Source organism: Bidens hawaiensis, unplaced genomic scaffold, assembly GCF_021521415.1.
Source record: "Bidens hawaiensis isolate Kalapana, Puna unplaced genomic scaffold, B.hawaiensis_p1.1 tig00018482_1, whole genome shotgun sequence".
In the NCBI taxonomy this organism is placed as follows: Eukaryota; Viridiplantae; Streptophyta; class Magnoliopsida; order Asterales; family Asteraceae; genus Bidens; species Bidens hawaiensis.
In genome coordinates this window covers 178,076-195,277 of record NW_027492790.1, presented here as the reverse complement: position 1 = coordinate 195,277, position 17,202 = coordinate 178,076, and positions in this window count along the sequence as shown.

The window sequence follows — 17,202 nt, the reverse complement described above, 5'->3', positions numbered from 1 at the left end:
ATACAAAATAAGGAAAATGATTATACTCCCACTAGCCCATTTATACACACATGCCTCATCACCGTTTTGGACGAAACCAAACGCTTTGATTTCTTCATTAAAACGATGATTCCACATCCGTGATGCTTGTTTCAATCCGTAGATTGATTTCCTTAACTTACAAACTTTATCAGGATTAGATGGATCGACAAAACCTTCAGGCTGAACCATATGGACATCTTCCTCAAGATATCCATTTAGAAAAGCGGTCTTGACATCCATTTGCCATATCTCATAATCAAAATGAGCTGCAATGGCAAACAATATCCTGATCGACTTAAGCATCGCGACTGGCGAGAAGGTTTCATCATAATCAATCCCTTGAGTTTGCGTGAAACCTTTTGCGACAAGTCGAGCTTTGTAAGTATCTAAATTTCCATGCATATCGGTCTTCTTTTTGAAGACCCACTTACATCCAACCAGTTTGGAGTTAAGTGGACGATCAACCAATTCCCAAACTTGGTTATCGTGCATGGATTGCATCTCGGCGCTCATGGCTTCAAGCCATTTGTCACAATCAGGTTGTGACATAGCATCTTTGTAGGAGATCGGTTCATCCGAATCAATCAAGTAGCAATCATCCACAAGAAATCCATATCTCTTGGGAGGTTGACTAACCCTACTAGATCTGCGAGCAACGTGCGTATGATCAACCATTTGATCATCTTCAACATCCTCGTGTTGAAAGCTAGTATCGACCAACTGTGTATCATCCAGTGATTCTTGAACCTCTTCAAGTTCCACTCTCTTTTCACTAGGTCCTTCCATAAGGAACCTAGTTTCTAAGAAGTATCCTTTGCGTGAAACAAACACTCTTTGTTCACTAGGATCATAGAATATATATCCTATATCATCCTTTGGGTATCCTATGAAGACACACCTGATGGATCGAGCCTCAAGCTTATTTGGGGTGTCACGTTTAACATAAACTATGCATCCCCATATCCTTAAATATGAAAAGGATGGAACCTTTCCATGCCACACTTCATAGGGTATTCGATCCACCTTTTTGGTCGGGGCCATATTCAAAATACGAGCCGCTGTGAGTAGCGCATATCCCCAAAATGATGGCGGTAGTGAGCTTCGTGCCATCATTGATCGAACCATGTCCAACAGTGTTCGATTCCTCCTCTCGGATACTCCGTTATGTTGAGGAGTTCCAGGAGGAGTGAGCTGTGAAATAATTCCACAATCTCTAAGATGACTTTGAAAGGTATCACTTAGGTATTCGCCTCCTCTATCGGAGCGGAGTACCTTGATTGTTCGGTTGAGCTGATTTTGCACTTCATTTTGAAATTCTTTGAACATTTCAAAGGCTTCATGTTTGTGTTTCATTAGATAAACATACCCATATCGACTAAAATCGTCGGTAAAGGTAATGAAGTACCTTTCACTATTCCTACTAGTTGGCTTGAAAGGTCCGCATACATCCGTATGTATGATACCTAACAAATCCTTAGCCCTTTCATTTGTACCTTTGAAAGGCTCTTTGGTCATCTTGCCTTGAATACAAGATTCACACTCATCAAACGAACCTAACTCGTTTGTTTTCAAAAGACCATTCTTTTGGAGAGTGTTTATACGATTCTTGTTTATGTGTCCAAGGCGACAATGCCAAATGTAGGAATCACTCAAACCCTTTTTGAGTCTTTTAGTAGAAGTTTGATATAATGAGCTATTTGAGGTATTATCATGAACCAATTCATAAATACCGTTGTTTGGTACAGCTTTAAAATAAAAGATACCATTAGATGACACATGCATTTCCGATCCTACAAATTTAAAGTCAAAGTTACATTGTCTAAGAAGGTGCACAGAAATAATGTTCCTAGTCAAACTAGGAGCATACAAAACATTTTTTAAAACAACTTCCAAACCACTTGGAAGTGATAAAGTGAAGTCTCCTCTAGCGACCACGTGTACTCTTGCACCGTTGCCCATGAAAAGATTCACTTCGCCCTTCTTTAAGTCTTCATTCTTTTTGAACCCCTGCAACCAATTGCAAATATGAGTTCCACATCCGGTATCCAATACCCATGTGTTAGAAGAAATAAGATTTAGCTCAACATTAATCATAAAGACATTACCCGAGGTATGCGCCGCATTCCTCTTGTCTTTTAGCTCTTTTAGGTAGACCGGGCAATTGCGTTTCCAGTGTCCGGTCTCCCCACAACCAAAACAAGGATCATCCTTATGACCCCTTGGTTCCACAACCTTTTGTTTCTTTGCCATAACCGGTGATTTGCCCTTACCCTTAAGATGCATAGGGGACCCTTCCTTTTAGCTACCTTAGCCTTAAGATTGGGTTGAGATCGATTCTTGGATCTACCTTCATTGATTGCAAACACGGGTAAAACCCTTTTGCCCATGCTCGCCTCGGCTGTTTTAAGCATTGAGTGAAGTTCTCCAATGGTTTTGTCCCACCCGTTCATGTTATAATTTAACACGAAAGTGTCGAACCTTTTCGACAAAGAGTTAAGGATCAAATCCGTTGCTAACTCATTTGAGATGGGACAATTGAGCTTAGTGAGCCGATCAATATAACTTTTCATCTTAAGTACATAAGATGAAACTGGTTGACTATCATCCATTCTACATGCATGTAAGGCTCGAACCGTTTCGAACCTTTCCACTCTCGATTGCTTAAGGAACATTTCCTTAAGTTGAGTAATCATGTCGTACGCATTATGGTTTTCGAAATCCTTTTGGATTTCGGGAACCATAGTCGCCAACATGAGGCATGATACTTGAATGGAATCTTCCGTGAGTTTGACCCAATTCATGTATTCGACCTCAGTTCCCTCTTCCGGTTCTTCGGGGATAGGTGTTTCCAAAACATGATATAATTTTTCTTGTTTTAGAACAATCCTTAAATTTCGGAACCAATCCGAAAAGTTATTGTGGTTAAGACGGTCTTTAGCGAGAATAGATCGGAGAGATACGTTTTGGACGTTAGGGATTATGTTGTCGTCGACGTGTGCGGCCATCTGCAGAATTTTAATTAAGTTCATTTTAGTGTTTTACCTTTTAATTATTAATACCCTTTTTATATATGCAAATATAATTAATAATTAAAATCTAGAATCCAACGATAAACCCGACTCCGGTTAGGTGACCTTTTTCCCATTGTCGGTTTATCAAGGTAGTTATTCATAACAATTGCAAACCCTTTTGCAACTTCTAGAATTTATGGGACCGGTTCGAAATCATATTTCGTGTTGGCATGTTTATCCCATCAACACCTATTAGACCCCATGCTTGGGTGACCCTCTTCACATGGTTCTAATTTAAGTCGTCCTACTTGTATCAACTTGTAATATTAACATACAAACGGTTAGGTGACCTTTTTCCCATTTTATGCCAATATTACCTCAACATGTTAATTTACTCTATGCGGTTAGGTGACCTTTTTCCCACTAAGAGCTTATTAATATGTTAAGTGTTATACAAAAGGATGGTGTTTAACTTATTATCCTTAAATTTAAAAAGGGATTTTTTGTTTTAATAATTCTAGTTGTAAAACTTTAAATCATGTTCTAACATGCATTTAGTAACATGATATTTTGAAACCATTTTCAAAATTCTAATTTATAATAAAGCCATTTTATTATGGGCGTGAGACGGCTAGTTAATAAATCCATTTTATTAAACTATGTGTCACGTAATTACCGATAATTATTAGAACCCGTTTTATGCTTTGTTAATTAATTCTATGTGACGAAGTTGATATCCTAATATCTAACAACCACACAATCAAACAATCAATTAACAAGCATACATAATTATACTAGACACGAGCCACTAAGTTAGACCACACTTGTTAGCCGAAACAAGTGTGTGTCTTAGGTCCGATCCTAAGGGACACATGACACATGGATGTTGTAGCTCCCACTCGATCCCGCATCCAAATGCTTCGAGCATCTTCTTCAACCTTGTTGTGATCCATTGGGCTTGAACTTGGGCCTTAGCTTCCATAAGCTTCCACTTGGGCTCAATTGGTGGGCTTAGGTCCTTTTGGGCTTGAATCCCTTAATGGGCTTGTGAAACCCATTATGACCATACCCGGCCCAATTAGGCCCAAACTTCCAACTTTGCAATCTTCTTTAATTTTACAAAATTAAATGTCCTAATACATTTTTTCTATAAAATAAAGATATTACAAATTACCTATTTATTACATGCCCATATGAATAAATAATTACAAAATAGCCCCTAATTAATTATTACAAACCGATACTTTGAATAATAAATTACAATCACAACCATCAATCACAAACAAAACATCCATTTGGTCTACGGCTCGGTCTAGTACTAACAAACATAACCCGATATGTCATAGGAACCCGTTCCAAAACCCCTTGCCTTTATCGGGCCTAGCCCAACCCATTTGGGCTTGACCCAATACCAAGATTATGGGCTTCGGCCCAATCAAAACTGCATGGGCTCGGCCCAAACAAAATTGCATGGGCTCGGCCCAAATGAAACTTATGGGCCCGGCCCAATATAAAAACCCATGGGCTCGGCCCAAAAATTTTTATAAAACCGGTTAGCCCAATAACCCTTTTTCAAGTGGGCTTCGGCCCAAATTCACCCGAATTGGGCTTCGGCCCATTTGCTCGGTTTTTTTTTTTTTTTTTTTTTTTTTTTTTTTTTTTGAACTAAGCCAAAAACAATAACAAGATTAAATACAAAAATATCATGCATGTTAATTTTTGTATAAATCTTTCAAGGGGAAAATAAAAAACCGAGAACCCGAAGCTTAGTTTCCCGTATCCCGGCTCTTGATGCCATTTGTTGGGTTTCTATGGAATTTACAAACTTAGTTAACCGTTTAACTAGTTATAATTAATGCGGAAACGTGATAGACAAACTAACCATATGAACAACCTAGTTTATTCATTGCAAGATTACCAATATAATTTATTTACTAGAAACCCGAAGCTAGGATCAAATGATACGGGAATAACTAAACTATCAAAGTATTTAGCCCTTTAAGAGTTTGGTGGATGGTTGAAGAAGATGATGATGTGAATGCAAGACTTTCAAATGAAAACCCTCAAACCGATTATACCCCGAGCCTCCAACACGCACCGAGCTATGCTAGGGAGCTTGAACACGAAAAACCCGAGCCTTTTTTCTTCTTCCTTTTGGCCGTGAGGTTGAGAGAAAGAAAGAAAAGGGTTTTTTTTGTTTTTCAAAAGGTTACTTAAAAGATGTAAACACTTGATCATTATTTATCCTCACATGCAAACACCATCACATGGGTTTATACAAGACAACACTCCATCTTTTGCATGTTGACATTTTGACCAAATTGGTGGGGTGTGGGGCCCACCCAAAACCGGCCCCAACATTATTTTTTTTCTTTTTTTTTTTTTTTTTTTTTTTATTTTATTTTATATATTTTATACTTTATAAAATATATAAACACCCCATCTTTTATAAACCATTTTATAAAAGAATACATAGTTAAATAATTATTCCAATAATAATTATTTGAATAAATAAATTAACCAATTAATTATTTAATACTTTCAAGTAATTATTCAGAAACCCGTTTTTCTGAATGTGTCGTGTTCTGTATTTGTCTTATAGATCTTATCTTAACAAATACATAATTGGTGTGTGTCTAACTCGTTATTGGGTATGACCCGACTTGGATCAAACATAACTAGCCACATTAACTTAATTATGTGTCTCGGGCATACGATATTCCAACACCAGGTTTGTTAAATTTCTCTCCTGCTCTCAAATTTATTCTACAGGCGTCGTGATATGAAGATCGATTATATCATATTTTGTTTAGTTAGAATTGTGTTTCCTTCATTTAATTTGTATGCGCAACCTATCAATTTGATTTTTCCCCATTTCAGAAAGTTTGGATGTTGTGACCCAAGAACCCAACCCACAAGTTACAAGGCCATTGGAATTAAGAAGGGGTAAAAGAAAGAAAACACATCCTGCAAAGCTGAGGGACTACAAGTTAACATAGAAGAAGAGTGCAGGGTTATCTAATTAATTATTTAATTCCTATATATGTCTTGACAGTATGATGGGTGGGGGTATGTTAATTGTTATGAAAGTTTGTTAGATCTTCTCCTCTCACCCAATCTTCTCTAACTTCTCTCATCTCCATTCTACTAAATAATAAAATTATCCATTCCCTGTCAATTGTGTTCAGTTTTCTATTAGATTTATAATCAATACACTTCATTGGTGCTTTCATTGACCATCGGCACCATGGCTGATGGTACTCGATTCAAGGTGTTAGATGACCACATCAGATCCCTACAAGATAGCCATCGAGATCTATCTTCTCAACTCGCCTCTGCGGCTCGTCAATCGGATGTAGCTCTCCTCGCTTCTTCCCTGGAGGATACCAAACAGGTCGTCAACAAATTGTGTGTCCAGGTGGGTTTATTAGCTAAACAGAAATAAGGCGATTCCTCCAGTTCGTTGAGCTCTGGTACGTTTGAATCCTCTATTTTCGGTCGACACAAACCCGCACCGGTTAATTTGCCTCGCTTTTCCGGTTCTCATTTGGAACGCTGGGTGGCTCAAGCGAATGGATATTTCGAATTCTATCGTATTCCGGAGGAGGAACGGCGGTTTATCGCGTCGTTTTATTTCGACGAAGCCGCCGCTGACTGGTATGATTGGGTGGATAAACACGCTCCGATTCATAACTGGACGGCGTTTACATCGGCTGTGATTCTTCGTTTTCGTCCGAAAAACATTGATGAAGAGGTAGGTCCCAGCAGAGCCCAGTTGGACCCGCAAGACTCACCTTGAACAGGGACGTCTGCGCGGTTGGATCCGCAAGACTCACCTTAAACAGGGACGTCTGCGCAGTTGGACCCGCAAGACTCACCTCGAAGAGGGACTTCTGCGCAGTTGAACTCGCAAGACTCAAACCTTAGAGGGACGTCTGCGCAAAGACCAACTGGATCCGCAGGACCAACCATGCTCAGAGAGATGACGTCCTTACGCGCAGTACGCCAGCTGTTCCCGCAGGAAAAGCCTCCCAATGGTGACGTACTCCGCCTGTTCCCGCTGCTGGGATACTAGCCATCAGGGAAGGCTACCCGCACTAATAGCAAGGCTACACGAACAAGGCACTAAATCTCAAATAATTCAGTAATGTCACCTGAAGAGGGAATGAGCAAGCCGGGAATACTCCCGCCCAAAGCCGGGAATTCTCCCGCCCAAATGAGCCAGCCCGTACGCTACTGGAGGACCTTTTGTACTATACCTGCCAAGGTATCGACAAAAGATCTGACCAAAGCTGCGACAGCTCACTGACAACAGTACGACGAGCAGCACGCTCTAGTACTTAATGTCACTATCAGCCGCTGCCTACTCACCAACCCTTGTCGTGGCACGTACATAGCCTGCAGTTGGTGGAAAAGGAATAGTACACAGCCGGCCATGTCACTATCAGCCGCTGCCTACCCACCAACCACCAGCACGGCACGTGCGTAGCCCACAGTTGGTAGAAAAGGAATATTATACAGCCGGCTGTACCTTCTTGGAGACCTACCTTCGGCTATAAATACTCCAACACCTTGGAACGGTATCATCATCTTATATCTTATTATCATCTTATATCTTCATATATTATCTGATATCTGCTCTAGTCATTTCTCTTAATACACACTTATATTCAAGAGCAATCTAGTCTGATTCTCACGCCGGAGGGTGGTCACAAGGAGGTACCCCCCCCCCCCTTCTCAGTGACGAGCTCACGGTGTCTGTTTTGCAGGTCATCAGAAGAACAACCATCTTTGCCGGACCTAACCCTCGTAGGAAACATCTATTTAACCCCCAGATTATCCGTAATCTGCCGGGGTCAATTAGTGTTTCTTCATTGGCGCCATCCGTGCATAAAAGCTAGAACTTATTCTTTTTCAGTTTTTTCAAAACTTCTGGAAAGATGGTTAACGTTACTCCGGTCCCGAGGCCAGCGAGTGACCAAGAAACCCCGGTAATCACAACCCCAGCTACTGGGAGGAACACCGGCGAGTACACAAATTTTACGAACACTACCCGGTTACTCAAGCCGGGGCAAGTGCAGTAAATTTTACGAACACTACCCCGGTTACCCAAGCCGGGGTAAGTGCAGTAAACAATCATCCCCTGGGATTCATTAATACCCAGGTGGAAAGACAACAGACGAGGCTCCCCCGCCAAACACTTGCACAAGTTAAAGCGTGGGCGGAAGCACGTCAGAAGGAATTCCAAGCTGAGTTGGACGAACGCTTACGTTCCATCCAACAGGCTGACGAATTTGGAAGCACTCAACAACAGCTCAACATGAGCAGTGAGTGCGAGTACTCGGACGATGATCGGGAGGAATCCGACACCGACGCAAACCCTCGCCATAGGGAGAAAGGGAAGCGTAAGGAAACGGACTTCCAACCGAGAAGGAATTTCGAAGAAACCTTCAAACCAAGGTACGCGGGGGGAAACCCACGTGACTTCTCCAAAACCTTTAGACCAACTGCTGCAAATGCGGGAACGTCCAAGTTTGCAAGGGACATTGCGGAAGCAATCGCCCCGAGAAGTGCCAAACAGATGTCCAACATCGGCACTTATGATGGTATATCCGACCCAGACGATCATTTGAACAGATTCATAGCGGGGGCAACCGTCAGCAACTGGACGGAACCCACGTGGTGTTATATGTTCCAGATGACGCTGGTTGGAGCAGCCAGAGCGTGGTTTGACTGTCTACCGGTCCACCACATCTACGATTGGGCGGACTTCCACCAGAAGTTCAGCCAACACTTCAGTCAACAAAGAAAGTATACCGAAGAGCAATGGACGATCCTCAACTGCATCCGAGAGGAAGATGAGTCTTTACTAGACTTCATCACGCGCTTCAATTCAAAGAAGCTAAGTCTGGGCACTATTAGCGAAGATCTTGTTCGCGCTGCTTTCATCCAGGGCGCGAAGGACCCAGAGCTCATCCGCACCTTAACGGGTAAAGACGGCATGCCATCCACGTGGGATGCCATCATGACTGCAGCTAAACGCTTCGCGGAAACGGAAAAGCAACTGGGTAGAGATCTTCCCCAGAGCACAAACCTCTACACCCAGAAAACAAGAGAAAACAACGTCCTCACCGCCCGACTAAACAAAAAGAGGAAGCTAGGCATTTGGCAGTCAAGGGTAAACTTTGACACCTCATCCGGCTCGCACCCTCGGTTAGGCGGAAAGGATAACATGCAGTCGGCGAACCGGAACTCCAGATGGACGCCACTCACCAAAAGCGTCACCGAGATATTCGCCACCGAGAGGCTCCCATGGCCAAAGGCTCCAATTATCCGACAGCGTCCAAACGCTGATCAAAGCAAATTCTGTGACTTCCACAGGACAAGAGGCCACACCACCGAGGAATGCTTAGACTTGAAGGACATCGTCGAAGCATTTTTCAGAGATGGGAAACTCACGCACCTCGTGGCGTAATGAACGCTGAGCAGGCTAATGCGTGTAGAACCCCAGTTGGGGAAAACACGAATGAAACTGCAGCTTCAATGTTGGAGACTACATACTGCGTAAACAACGAGATTCCGAACCAGGTGAATATCGGCTCGAAATGCTCGATGACACCCCCATCCCAAGAACATGGAAGGGAGTTCAATTACACAGGTTGCATGTAGATCAATTCCAAACTTGTAAAGAAAAGGCCCAGAGCCACTTCTAATGGAAATGATTCTCCTTACCACATTGACGCTGATGGTCTTACATTTATACTTATGAACTTTCCAGACTGATATGCCGGTATTCACCGCATAAATAAGTGAGGAAGTAAGTCGTTGCGTGTGGACGGCGGCAAAACCCCCATAAACACAAAAAACGACAAAAATTTGTGAGATGAGGACAACCTTCACGCAGGTCAGTTATAGGTAAAGTTTGGTCATCCCACTAAATGAAAGTGACGGTCCTACCCGCACAATCATGATAGAGGAAACTGAACATTAACCTATTGACAACCGCGCGTCGAAAGGTTTAACTTATTCAAAACACTGATATGCCGGTATTCACCGCATAAATAAGTGGGGAAGTCGTTGCGTGTGGACGGCGGCAAAACCCGCATAAACACAAAAAACGGCAAACCTTCACGCAGGTCAGTTATAGGTGAAGATTGGTCATCCCACTAAATGAAAGTGACGGTCCTACCCGCACAATCATGATAGAGGAAACTGAACACTAACCTATTGACAACCGCGCGTCGAACGGTTAACTTATTCAAAACACTTGGAAAATTGCTAAGTTAAACTAAAGTGTGCACGAGCGAATCATATATTGTTTATGCGGCAAAACAAGTGCCAAATTAAGCTATAATATGCATGAGCAAGTCATATAACGTTTATAAAGCAAGTCATCCAGTGAAATTGGCAGTCCTACCCGCACAAACATTTATATTTCATAAAAAATTCAAACATTACAAGAATGGCCGGGTATCTACCCGCCTACAGAAATATAAATCTATCCTAACGGTGGGAAGGGATCTCAAGGTTCAAACTTCAGGACCACTCCCTCCAAACCCACTTGTACCCGCACCATCAGTTGGCTGTGGCGGTTCAAGGAAAGTCTTGAGAATGGTTAGCCCATCATCAGCAGCAGCAATTTCGTTCACCTTCTCCACCACCGGATGCGGGAAGGCAGCATACTGGTTCACTGCTTGGTCATAGGCAGCTTCAGTGTCCACGTCATAAAGAGGGAAGTTGGAAGGCGGGATGCCCTTCTCAACAAACCCCAGACCAAGCAAGAAACCAGCCTTTTCCCCATCCTCATGGGAAGCGTTGAGGGCTGCGCTCATGGCATCGTCGTAAGATGTGTCCGTGAAGATCCGATGCACAACCTACAAAAAGAAAAAATATATCAAACTTTTCTAAGTATAAAGAAAAGCGTAAAGACGTTATGAAGCTAAGCTTACCTGCGACAACGCTTCTCGTAGAAGCCATTCCTTGGTAATCAGAGCCTCCTGGAGGGCAGCTTGAGCTTGGTTACGGGCGCGTTCGGCTTCACTTTTGTTAAGGTTGGCAAGCAACACTTCCTTAGCAGCATCCTCTTCAACGCCCCTTAGCTTACGCTCAGTATGGTCAAGCATACCCCTCTGGTCCAAGATCTCTTGAAGCTTCTTGGCGTCTTCCATGGCCAAGGCATCATGAGCCTGCTGGAGCCTCTCTAGTTTGGCTTTAAGCTCCTCATTCTCGGCGCGCAGAGGCTCAACAACAGCTTCAGCCTTGGTGGTCCTCTCGGTCGCGTTCCGCGCAGTTTCCTTAGCCAACCGAAGCTGTTCGTTAACAGCTTGGGCAGCCTTGGAACAGGCCTCGAGACGGGCCTGAACTTCAACCTCGAGGGCCTTGAAAGCCTTTTCCTTCTCCGCAGCAACGGCGGAAAGTCTCCTATTCTCCTCCCGGATAGCCCGCGCCTGAGCAACTTCTTGGATACGCGCCGTCTTTAACTTGTCGTTTTCACGACAAAGCAACTCGATGCGCGGCTGCATCCGGGCAAGGAGAATCCGAAGCTCATTCGTCAGCCTACCCTCCTGGTAGCTAGACATAGCTTCCCCCAATGCACCACTTGGGGCTGCGTGACGCGCCCACTCGACGCAGTCCACAGCCGTCCGAAGGGTTGTTCCCCGGCGGATGTTCCACCGCGAAACATACACCTCATTGGAATCCGAAACTGCAAAAACAAAAAGCACTTAGGAAAAGATGATAAAAAAATAAAAAATAAAAAGGCCAAAATAACCCTACGCACCTGTAGGGTCGAAAACAGGCCGATAGCCGCTAAACCCATCACCCGAACCTAAGGGATATCCATCCAAGAGGTCAGGCAGATGGGAAGGAGGCAGAGATTGGCTAGAAGCCCCAAACATACCTGCTGAATCGGCCGGAGACGAGGTAGTCACCGGTGCCGGAGGCACGGTTGAAGCCGCCGCGGTAGAGACCATCGGAGGTGAACTCACGGGAGGTGAACTCACAACCGTGGCCGCCGCTGCGGAGGAGCCCGCAGAAAAAATTACCGCCGGCTCAGTGAAGGATGCAGTGAAGGATGCAGTGACAGCCGGCGGAGATGACGTCACAATTGGAACAGTTGCCTCAACCGGGTGAGCAACTGAACCAACACTTGAAACAGGCGCGGCCGCCTGGGTCATCGCCTCGGGTAGGTTGACCAAACCTACCGTCATGGGTCGAGAGACGCTCCTCCCCGCTCCACTCTGGAATGCGGTAGCATCCACGCCTGCATGAAGACAAGATATTAAAAACAATGGCAGATAGAATTGCGGGTAAGATTAATTTACACACGAGTTTTCTTGAGCTTGAAGGTTCTGACAGGCGGGGACGAACCCGATAGAGCCGGCCTCTTCACGCCGGTCACCGTCGTCGTACTGGGCGGATCGGAGGTGACAGTTGTCTCAACCTCCGGGACAGTTGTCTCACCACCACCAGGGTTCCCCGCCACATCCTCACTTTCGGTCTCCGAGTCAGACCGGTTCCCCTGATCGGCGGTGGAGGCAACCTTCGCCTTGCCCTTCGCGCCAGCTTCCTTTTTCCTCACGAAGAAAGGACCGTCTGCGGATTCCTCATCAGAAGGTGACAAAATTAGAGGAATTCCAGCAGAGGTTTGAGCATGGAGAGGACGGGGGTTAAAGAAACCCTTACCTGGCCGCGTGGCGCTCAAAATCTCGTGGCCCGGCGGGTAGACCTCCACGAACCTATTCGCCGTTTGCTCCAGGTTGGGCAACTCGTTCTCGTCAAGATCACGAGTACCCAACCGAGCGGGACCACCGCTCTCCCGCGGCTGCAGAAGAGACTGCAAGTTGTTTCCCTCTGAAAATAAAAAGAAAGAGATGGTTAGAGCAAAAAACCCTAAATCAGCAAAAAGATATGAAGCATACCGTAAGGGATAGAGTTCAAACCGTATTCGAGGATGATAGGAATCTGTGGCGCCTCTGCCCCAGCATCCTTCCATACCCGGCTCATCCCAAGCATCACCATCCCAGACTCCGCAAAGCGGTAAACCGGAGTTTGGATCTGGGAGATCTTGGCGAACCATTCCGCCTCTTGGTAATTGGAGGCGTGAAGGCTAGGGAGCGCCCTCCCGTTCTTGAACGTCTTCGCATTGGGGACGACGCGAGCGGAGACATAGAAAAACTCCCGCTTCCAAGAACGAAGACTGCGCTCGGTAGCGCAGATCTTCAAACCCTTGATCCGATTGACCAAGGTATACCAGCCCTGGATGCACCTCCAGGAGTAGAAGGTCATCAGGCGGTCGACGCGGGGCTCAATGCCCAGAATATGGCACACCCATTCAAAATGGCGAACCTTTGCGATCGCCATCGGGTGCACCTCCGTTAGGTGTACACCGTGTCTCTCCAAAACACGGTACACAAACTTCGTCAATGGGAACCTGAGATTCCCATAGATGAAGAATGCAGCATACACCCCTATCTTGCCCTTGGGGGCATCGTACACCGTCTGGTGAGGCTCAGGAAACTCAGGCTCGAAGGGCTCGAGCATGAACTTCCTGACGATGTACTGATAAACGTCGACGGAAAGAGCACACTGGCACTCCCCAGCAGTACTCTTATCGTCCTTGTCAGACGTCGGGTTCTCGATGTACACGTCGGACTCCTCGGCAATAGCTTCAGGATCACGAATGGAAGACATGTTTCGAAGGATGGAAAGAAGAACGATTTCAGGAGAATGCTCGACGAAAGTTAGAGTATTCGCCGGAAATCGCTTAGAAGATGAAGTGAAACTGTGAGTTGAGATGCATCCTCTCCTCCCTTTATATACTCGTCGCAATGAATGCGATGAATTTAATGCGGGATAGACGGAAAAGCGCAGGTGCAATGAAACTATGACACGTGGAAAAAGCAAGCTGGCAACAGCTGTTGACAGGACGCGAGCCGTAAACTTCGCGCCCACGCGCCCGAAAACTCGCGCCCACGCGCCTGAAAAAGCGTCTGGAATGACCATATACTGTCACGTCACCATAACTTCATGCACGTCCTGAAACTGTCAGAAGAAACCGTCAGACCACGCTGACGTCCCTTCAACGGTTAGACTGTTCTTATCCTTTCACCAACTCTTCGAATTTCAAAAAAATTCAAAAAGATTCAAAAGTAAGCGGGACTATACCCCCTTACCTTGGCAACCAAGTAACTATAAGACAGGTGCGGGTACAGTGTCAAGGCAAAACCCTTCACATACTTAGCACCTGCAGGGAATTGAAGCCAACAATACCTTGGAAGTAAAGTAACTATAAGACGAGTGCGGGTACAGTGTCAAGGCAAAACCCTTCACATACTTAGCACTCGCAGGGAATTGAAACCAAGAAGGATCTTCTGGGCCATGCTTGCGGAAACGGAATTAACATCCCCGCATAGCGGGAACGTTGAGAACTAGATTGTTTGAAGCTCCAAGATGGAATTGGTTGTTTAACATAATTGATCACTATGTTTAAAACTACCAAAACCTCATGGAGAATCTACACAAGTGGAACTCAACACTCCTGACTTGCGAGGAGGTTACAGACCTACCCGCATCATACCCAAAGATCAAGCAGAAAACTCAGGAATTTCTGCACGTGACATTAGGACTTCCGCGGGAAGAATCCCCGTGGAAAACCTTAAAACTAAACCCTTTTCAAAACCCCTTACTTAAGTCCAAAAGTTCACCTCACTTATTAACAATTCATGAGAAGAACATTGGACTGGGGGGACTTGAAGAGGTAGGTCCCAGCAGAGCCCAGTTGGACCCGCAAGACTCACCTTGAACAGGGACGTCTGCGCGGTTGGACCCGCAAGACTCACCTTAAACAGGGACGTCTGCGCAGTTGGACCCGCAAGACTCACCTCGAAGAGGGACGTCTGCGCAGTTGAACTCGCAAGACTCAAACCTTAGAGGGACGTCTACGCAAAGACCAACTGGATCCGCAGGACCAACCATGCTCAGAGAGATGATGTCCTTACGCGCAGTACGCAAGCTGTTCCCGCAGGAAAAGCCTCCCAATGGTGACGTACTCCGCCTGTTCCCGCTGCTGCGGATACTAGCCATCAGGGAAGGCTACCCGCACTAACAGCAAGGCTACACGCACAAGGCACTAACTCTCAAATAATTCAGTAATGTCACCTGAAGAGGGAATGAGCAAGCCGGGAATACTCCCGCCCAAAGCCGGGAATTCTCCCGCCCAAATGAGCCAGTCCGTACGCTACTGGAGGACCTTTTGTACTATACCTGCCAAGGTATCGACAAAAGATCTGACCAAAGCTGCGACAGCTCACTGACAACAGTACGACGAGCAGCACGCTCTAGTACTTAATGTCACTATCAGCCGCTGCCTACTCACCAACCCTTGTCGTGGCACGTACATAGCCTGCAGTTGGTGGAAAAGGAATAGTACACAGCCGGCCATGTCACTATCAGCCGCTGCCTACCCACCAACCACCAGCACGGCACGTGCGTAGCCCACAGTTGGTAGAAAAGGAATATTATACAGCCGGATGTACCTTCTTGGACACCTACCTTCGGCTATAAATACTCCAACACCTTGGAACGGTATCATCATCTTATATCTTATTATCATCTTATATCTTCATATATTATCTGATATCTGCTCTAGTCATTTCTCTTAATATACACTTATATTCAAGAGCAATCTAGTCTGATTCTCACGCCGGAGGGTGGTCACAAGGAGGTACCCCCCCCCCCTTCTCAGTGACGAGCTCACGGTGTCTGTTTTGCAGGTCATCAGAAGAACAACCATCTTTGCCGGACCTAACCCTCGTGGGAAACATCTATTCCCCCAGATTATCCGTAATCTGCCGGGGTCAATTAGTGTTTCTTCAATTGAACAACCCGAAGGATTATTGGCTAAGTTACAGCAGACATCAACAGTTGAAGAGTACCGTCAGCGTTTTGAAGAAATCTTGAATCGCACCATGGTGGCTCTTCCACGGGAGTTTCTGGTTTCATGTTTTATTTCGGGGCTCCATTTAGATATTAAGCAGTCGGTTCTGATTCATAACCCGACCACATTAGAAGATGCTATGGATAAGGCCCAACTACACGAGAACCGTATTAACATGGAACGCGGCATGGGCCGCCCTTCCTTGGGCTCGGGTAAGCCCATTTTACTAACACCTAAACCTCCATCCAATTTTACTACTGGGCTTGTCTCAAATTTACCAATTACACCTAAGGTCCCAACCACTGTGGGATTTCGACGCCTATCTCCAGCCGAGTTATCTCATAAAAAGGCACTGGGTCTTTGTTTCAGATGCGATGAAAAGTATACCATTGACCATGAATTTCGCTCGGCTCCTCAACTGCTCTTCTTTGATGACGATCCGGGGACGGAACAACAGGCTGACTCGGGTATAATTGATTATCCTGACACTGTTTTGGCCGATACCTTGCAAATGGATGAGGTAAAATCTCATTCTACAATATCTTATAATGCACTTGCGGGTGGTTGTTCGGCTTTCACTCTTCGATTTAAAGGGTCGGTAAAAGGCCAGTCGGTCCAGGTGTTGTTGGATGGGGGCAGTACCCACTGCTTCGTCCAAACGCGCATTGCTAAATTTTTGAATCTTGCAATTGAAGCCATTGCTCCCTTCTCGGTTTTGGTCGGTAGTGGGGAACGGTTACCGTGTTCTGGAGTGGCTAAACAGGTTGAATTGGTTATTCAAGGCTCACCGGTATGCATTGATTTCTTTGTTCTACCTCTCCAAGGGTGGGATATGGTACTGGGTGTTTCTTGGTTATCCACGTTGGGTCCGGTGATTACTGATTATGCAAAGGCCACATTCGAATTCCATTTAAAAGACACTAGGGTGGTTTGGCAAGGTGAACCCACCCCAGTGGCTGATCCTATTCAATTTCATGGGTTGAAACGACTGGCTCACAGTGATGCTATTGATCAGTTCTTCCATCTAACTGTTATACCGCCTCATGTTGACTCCTCTTCAGGACACCCACCTGACATTCAGCAACTTTTAACTGAGTTTTCACAAGTTTTTCAGCCTCCCAATGGTCTACCACCGGCCCGATCTCAAGACCAGAACATCACTTTACTTCCTAATTCTGCCCCGGTTGCAGTTCGCCCGTATCGGTATCCTCATTTTCAGAAACAGGAAGTGGA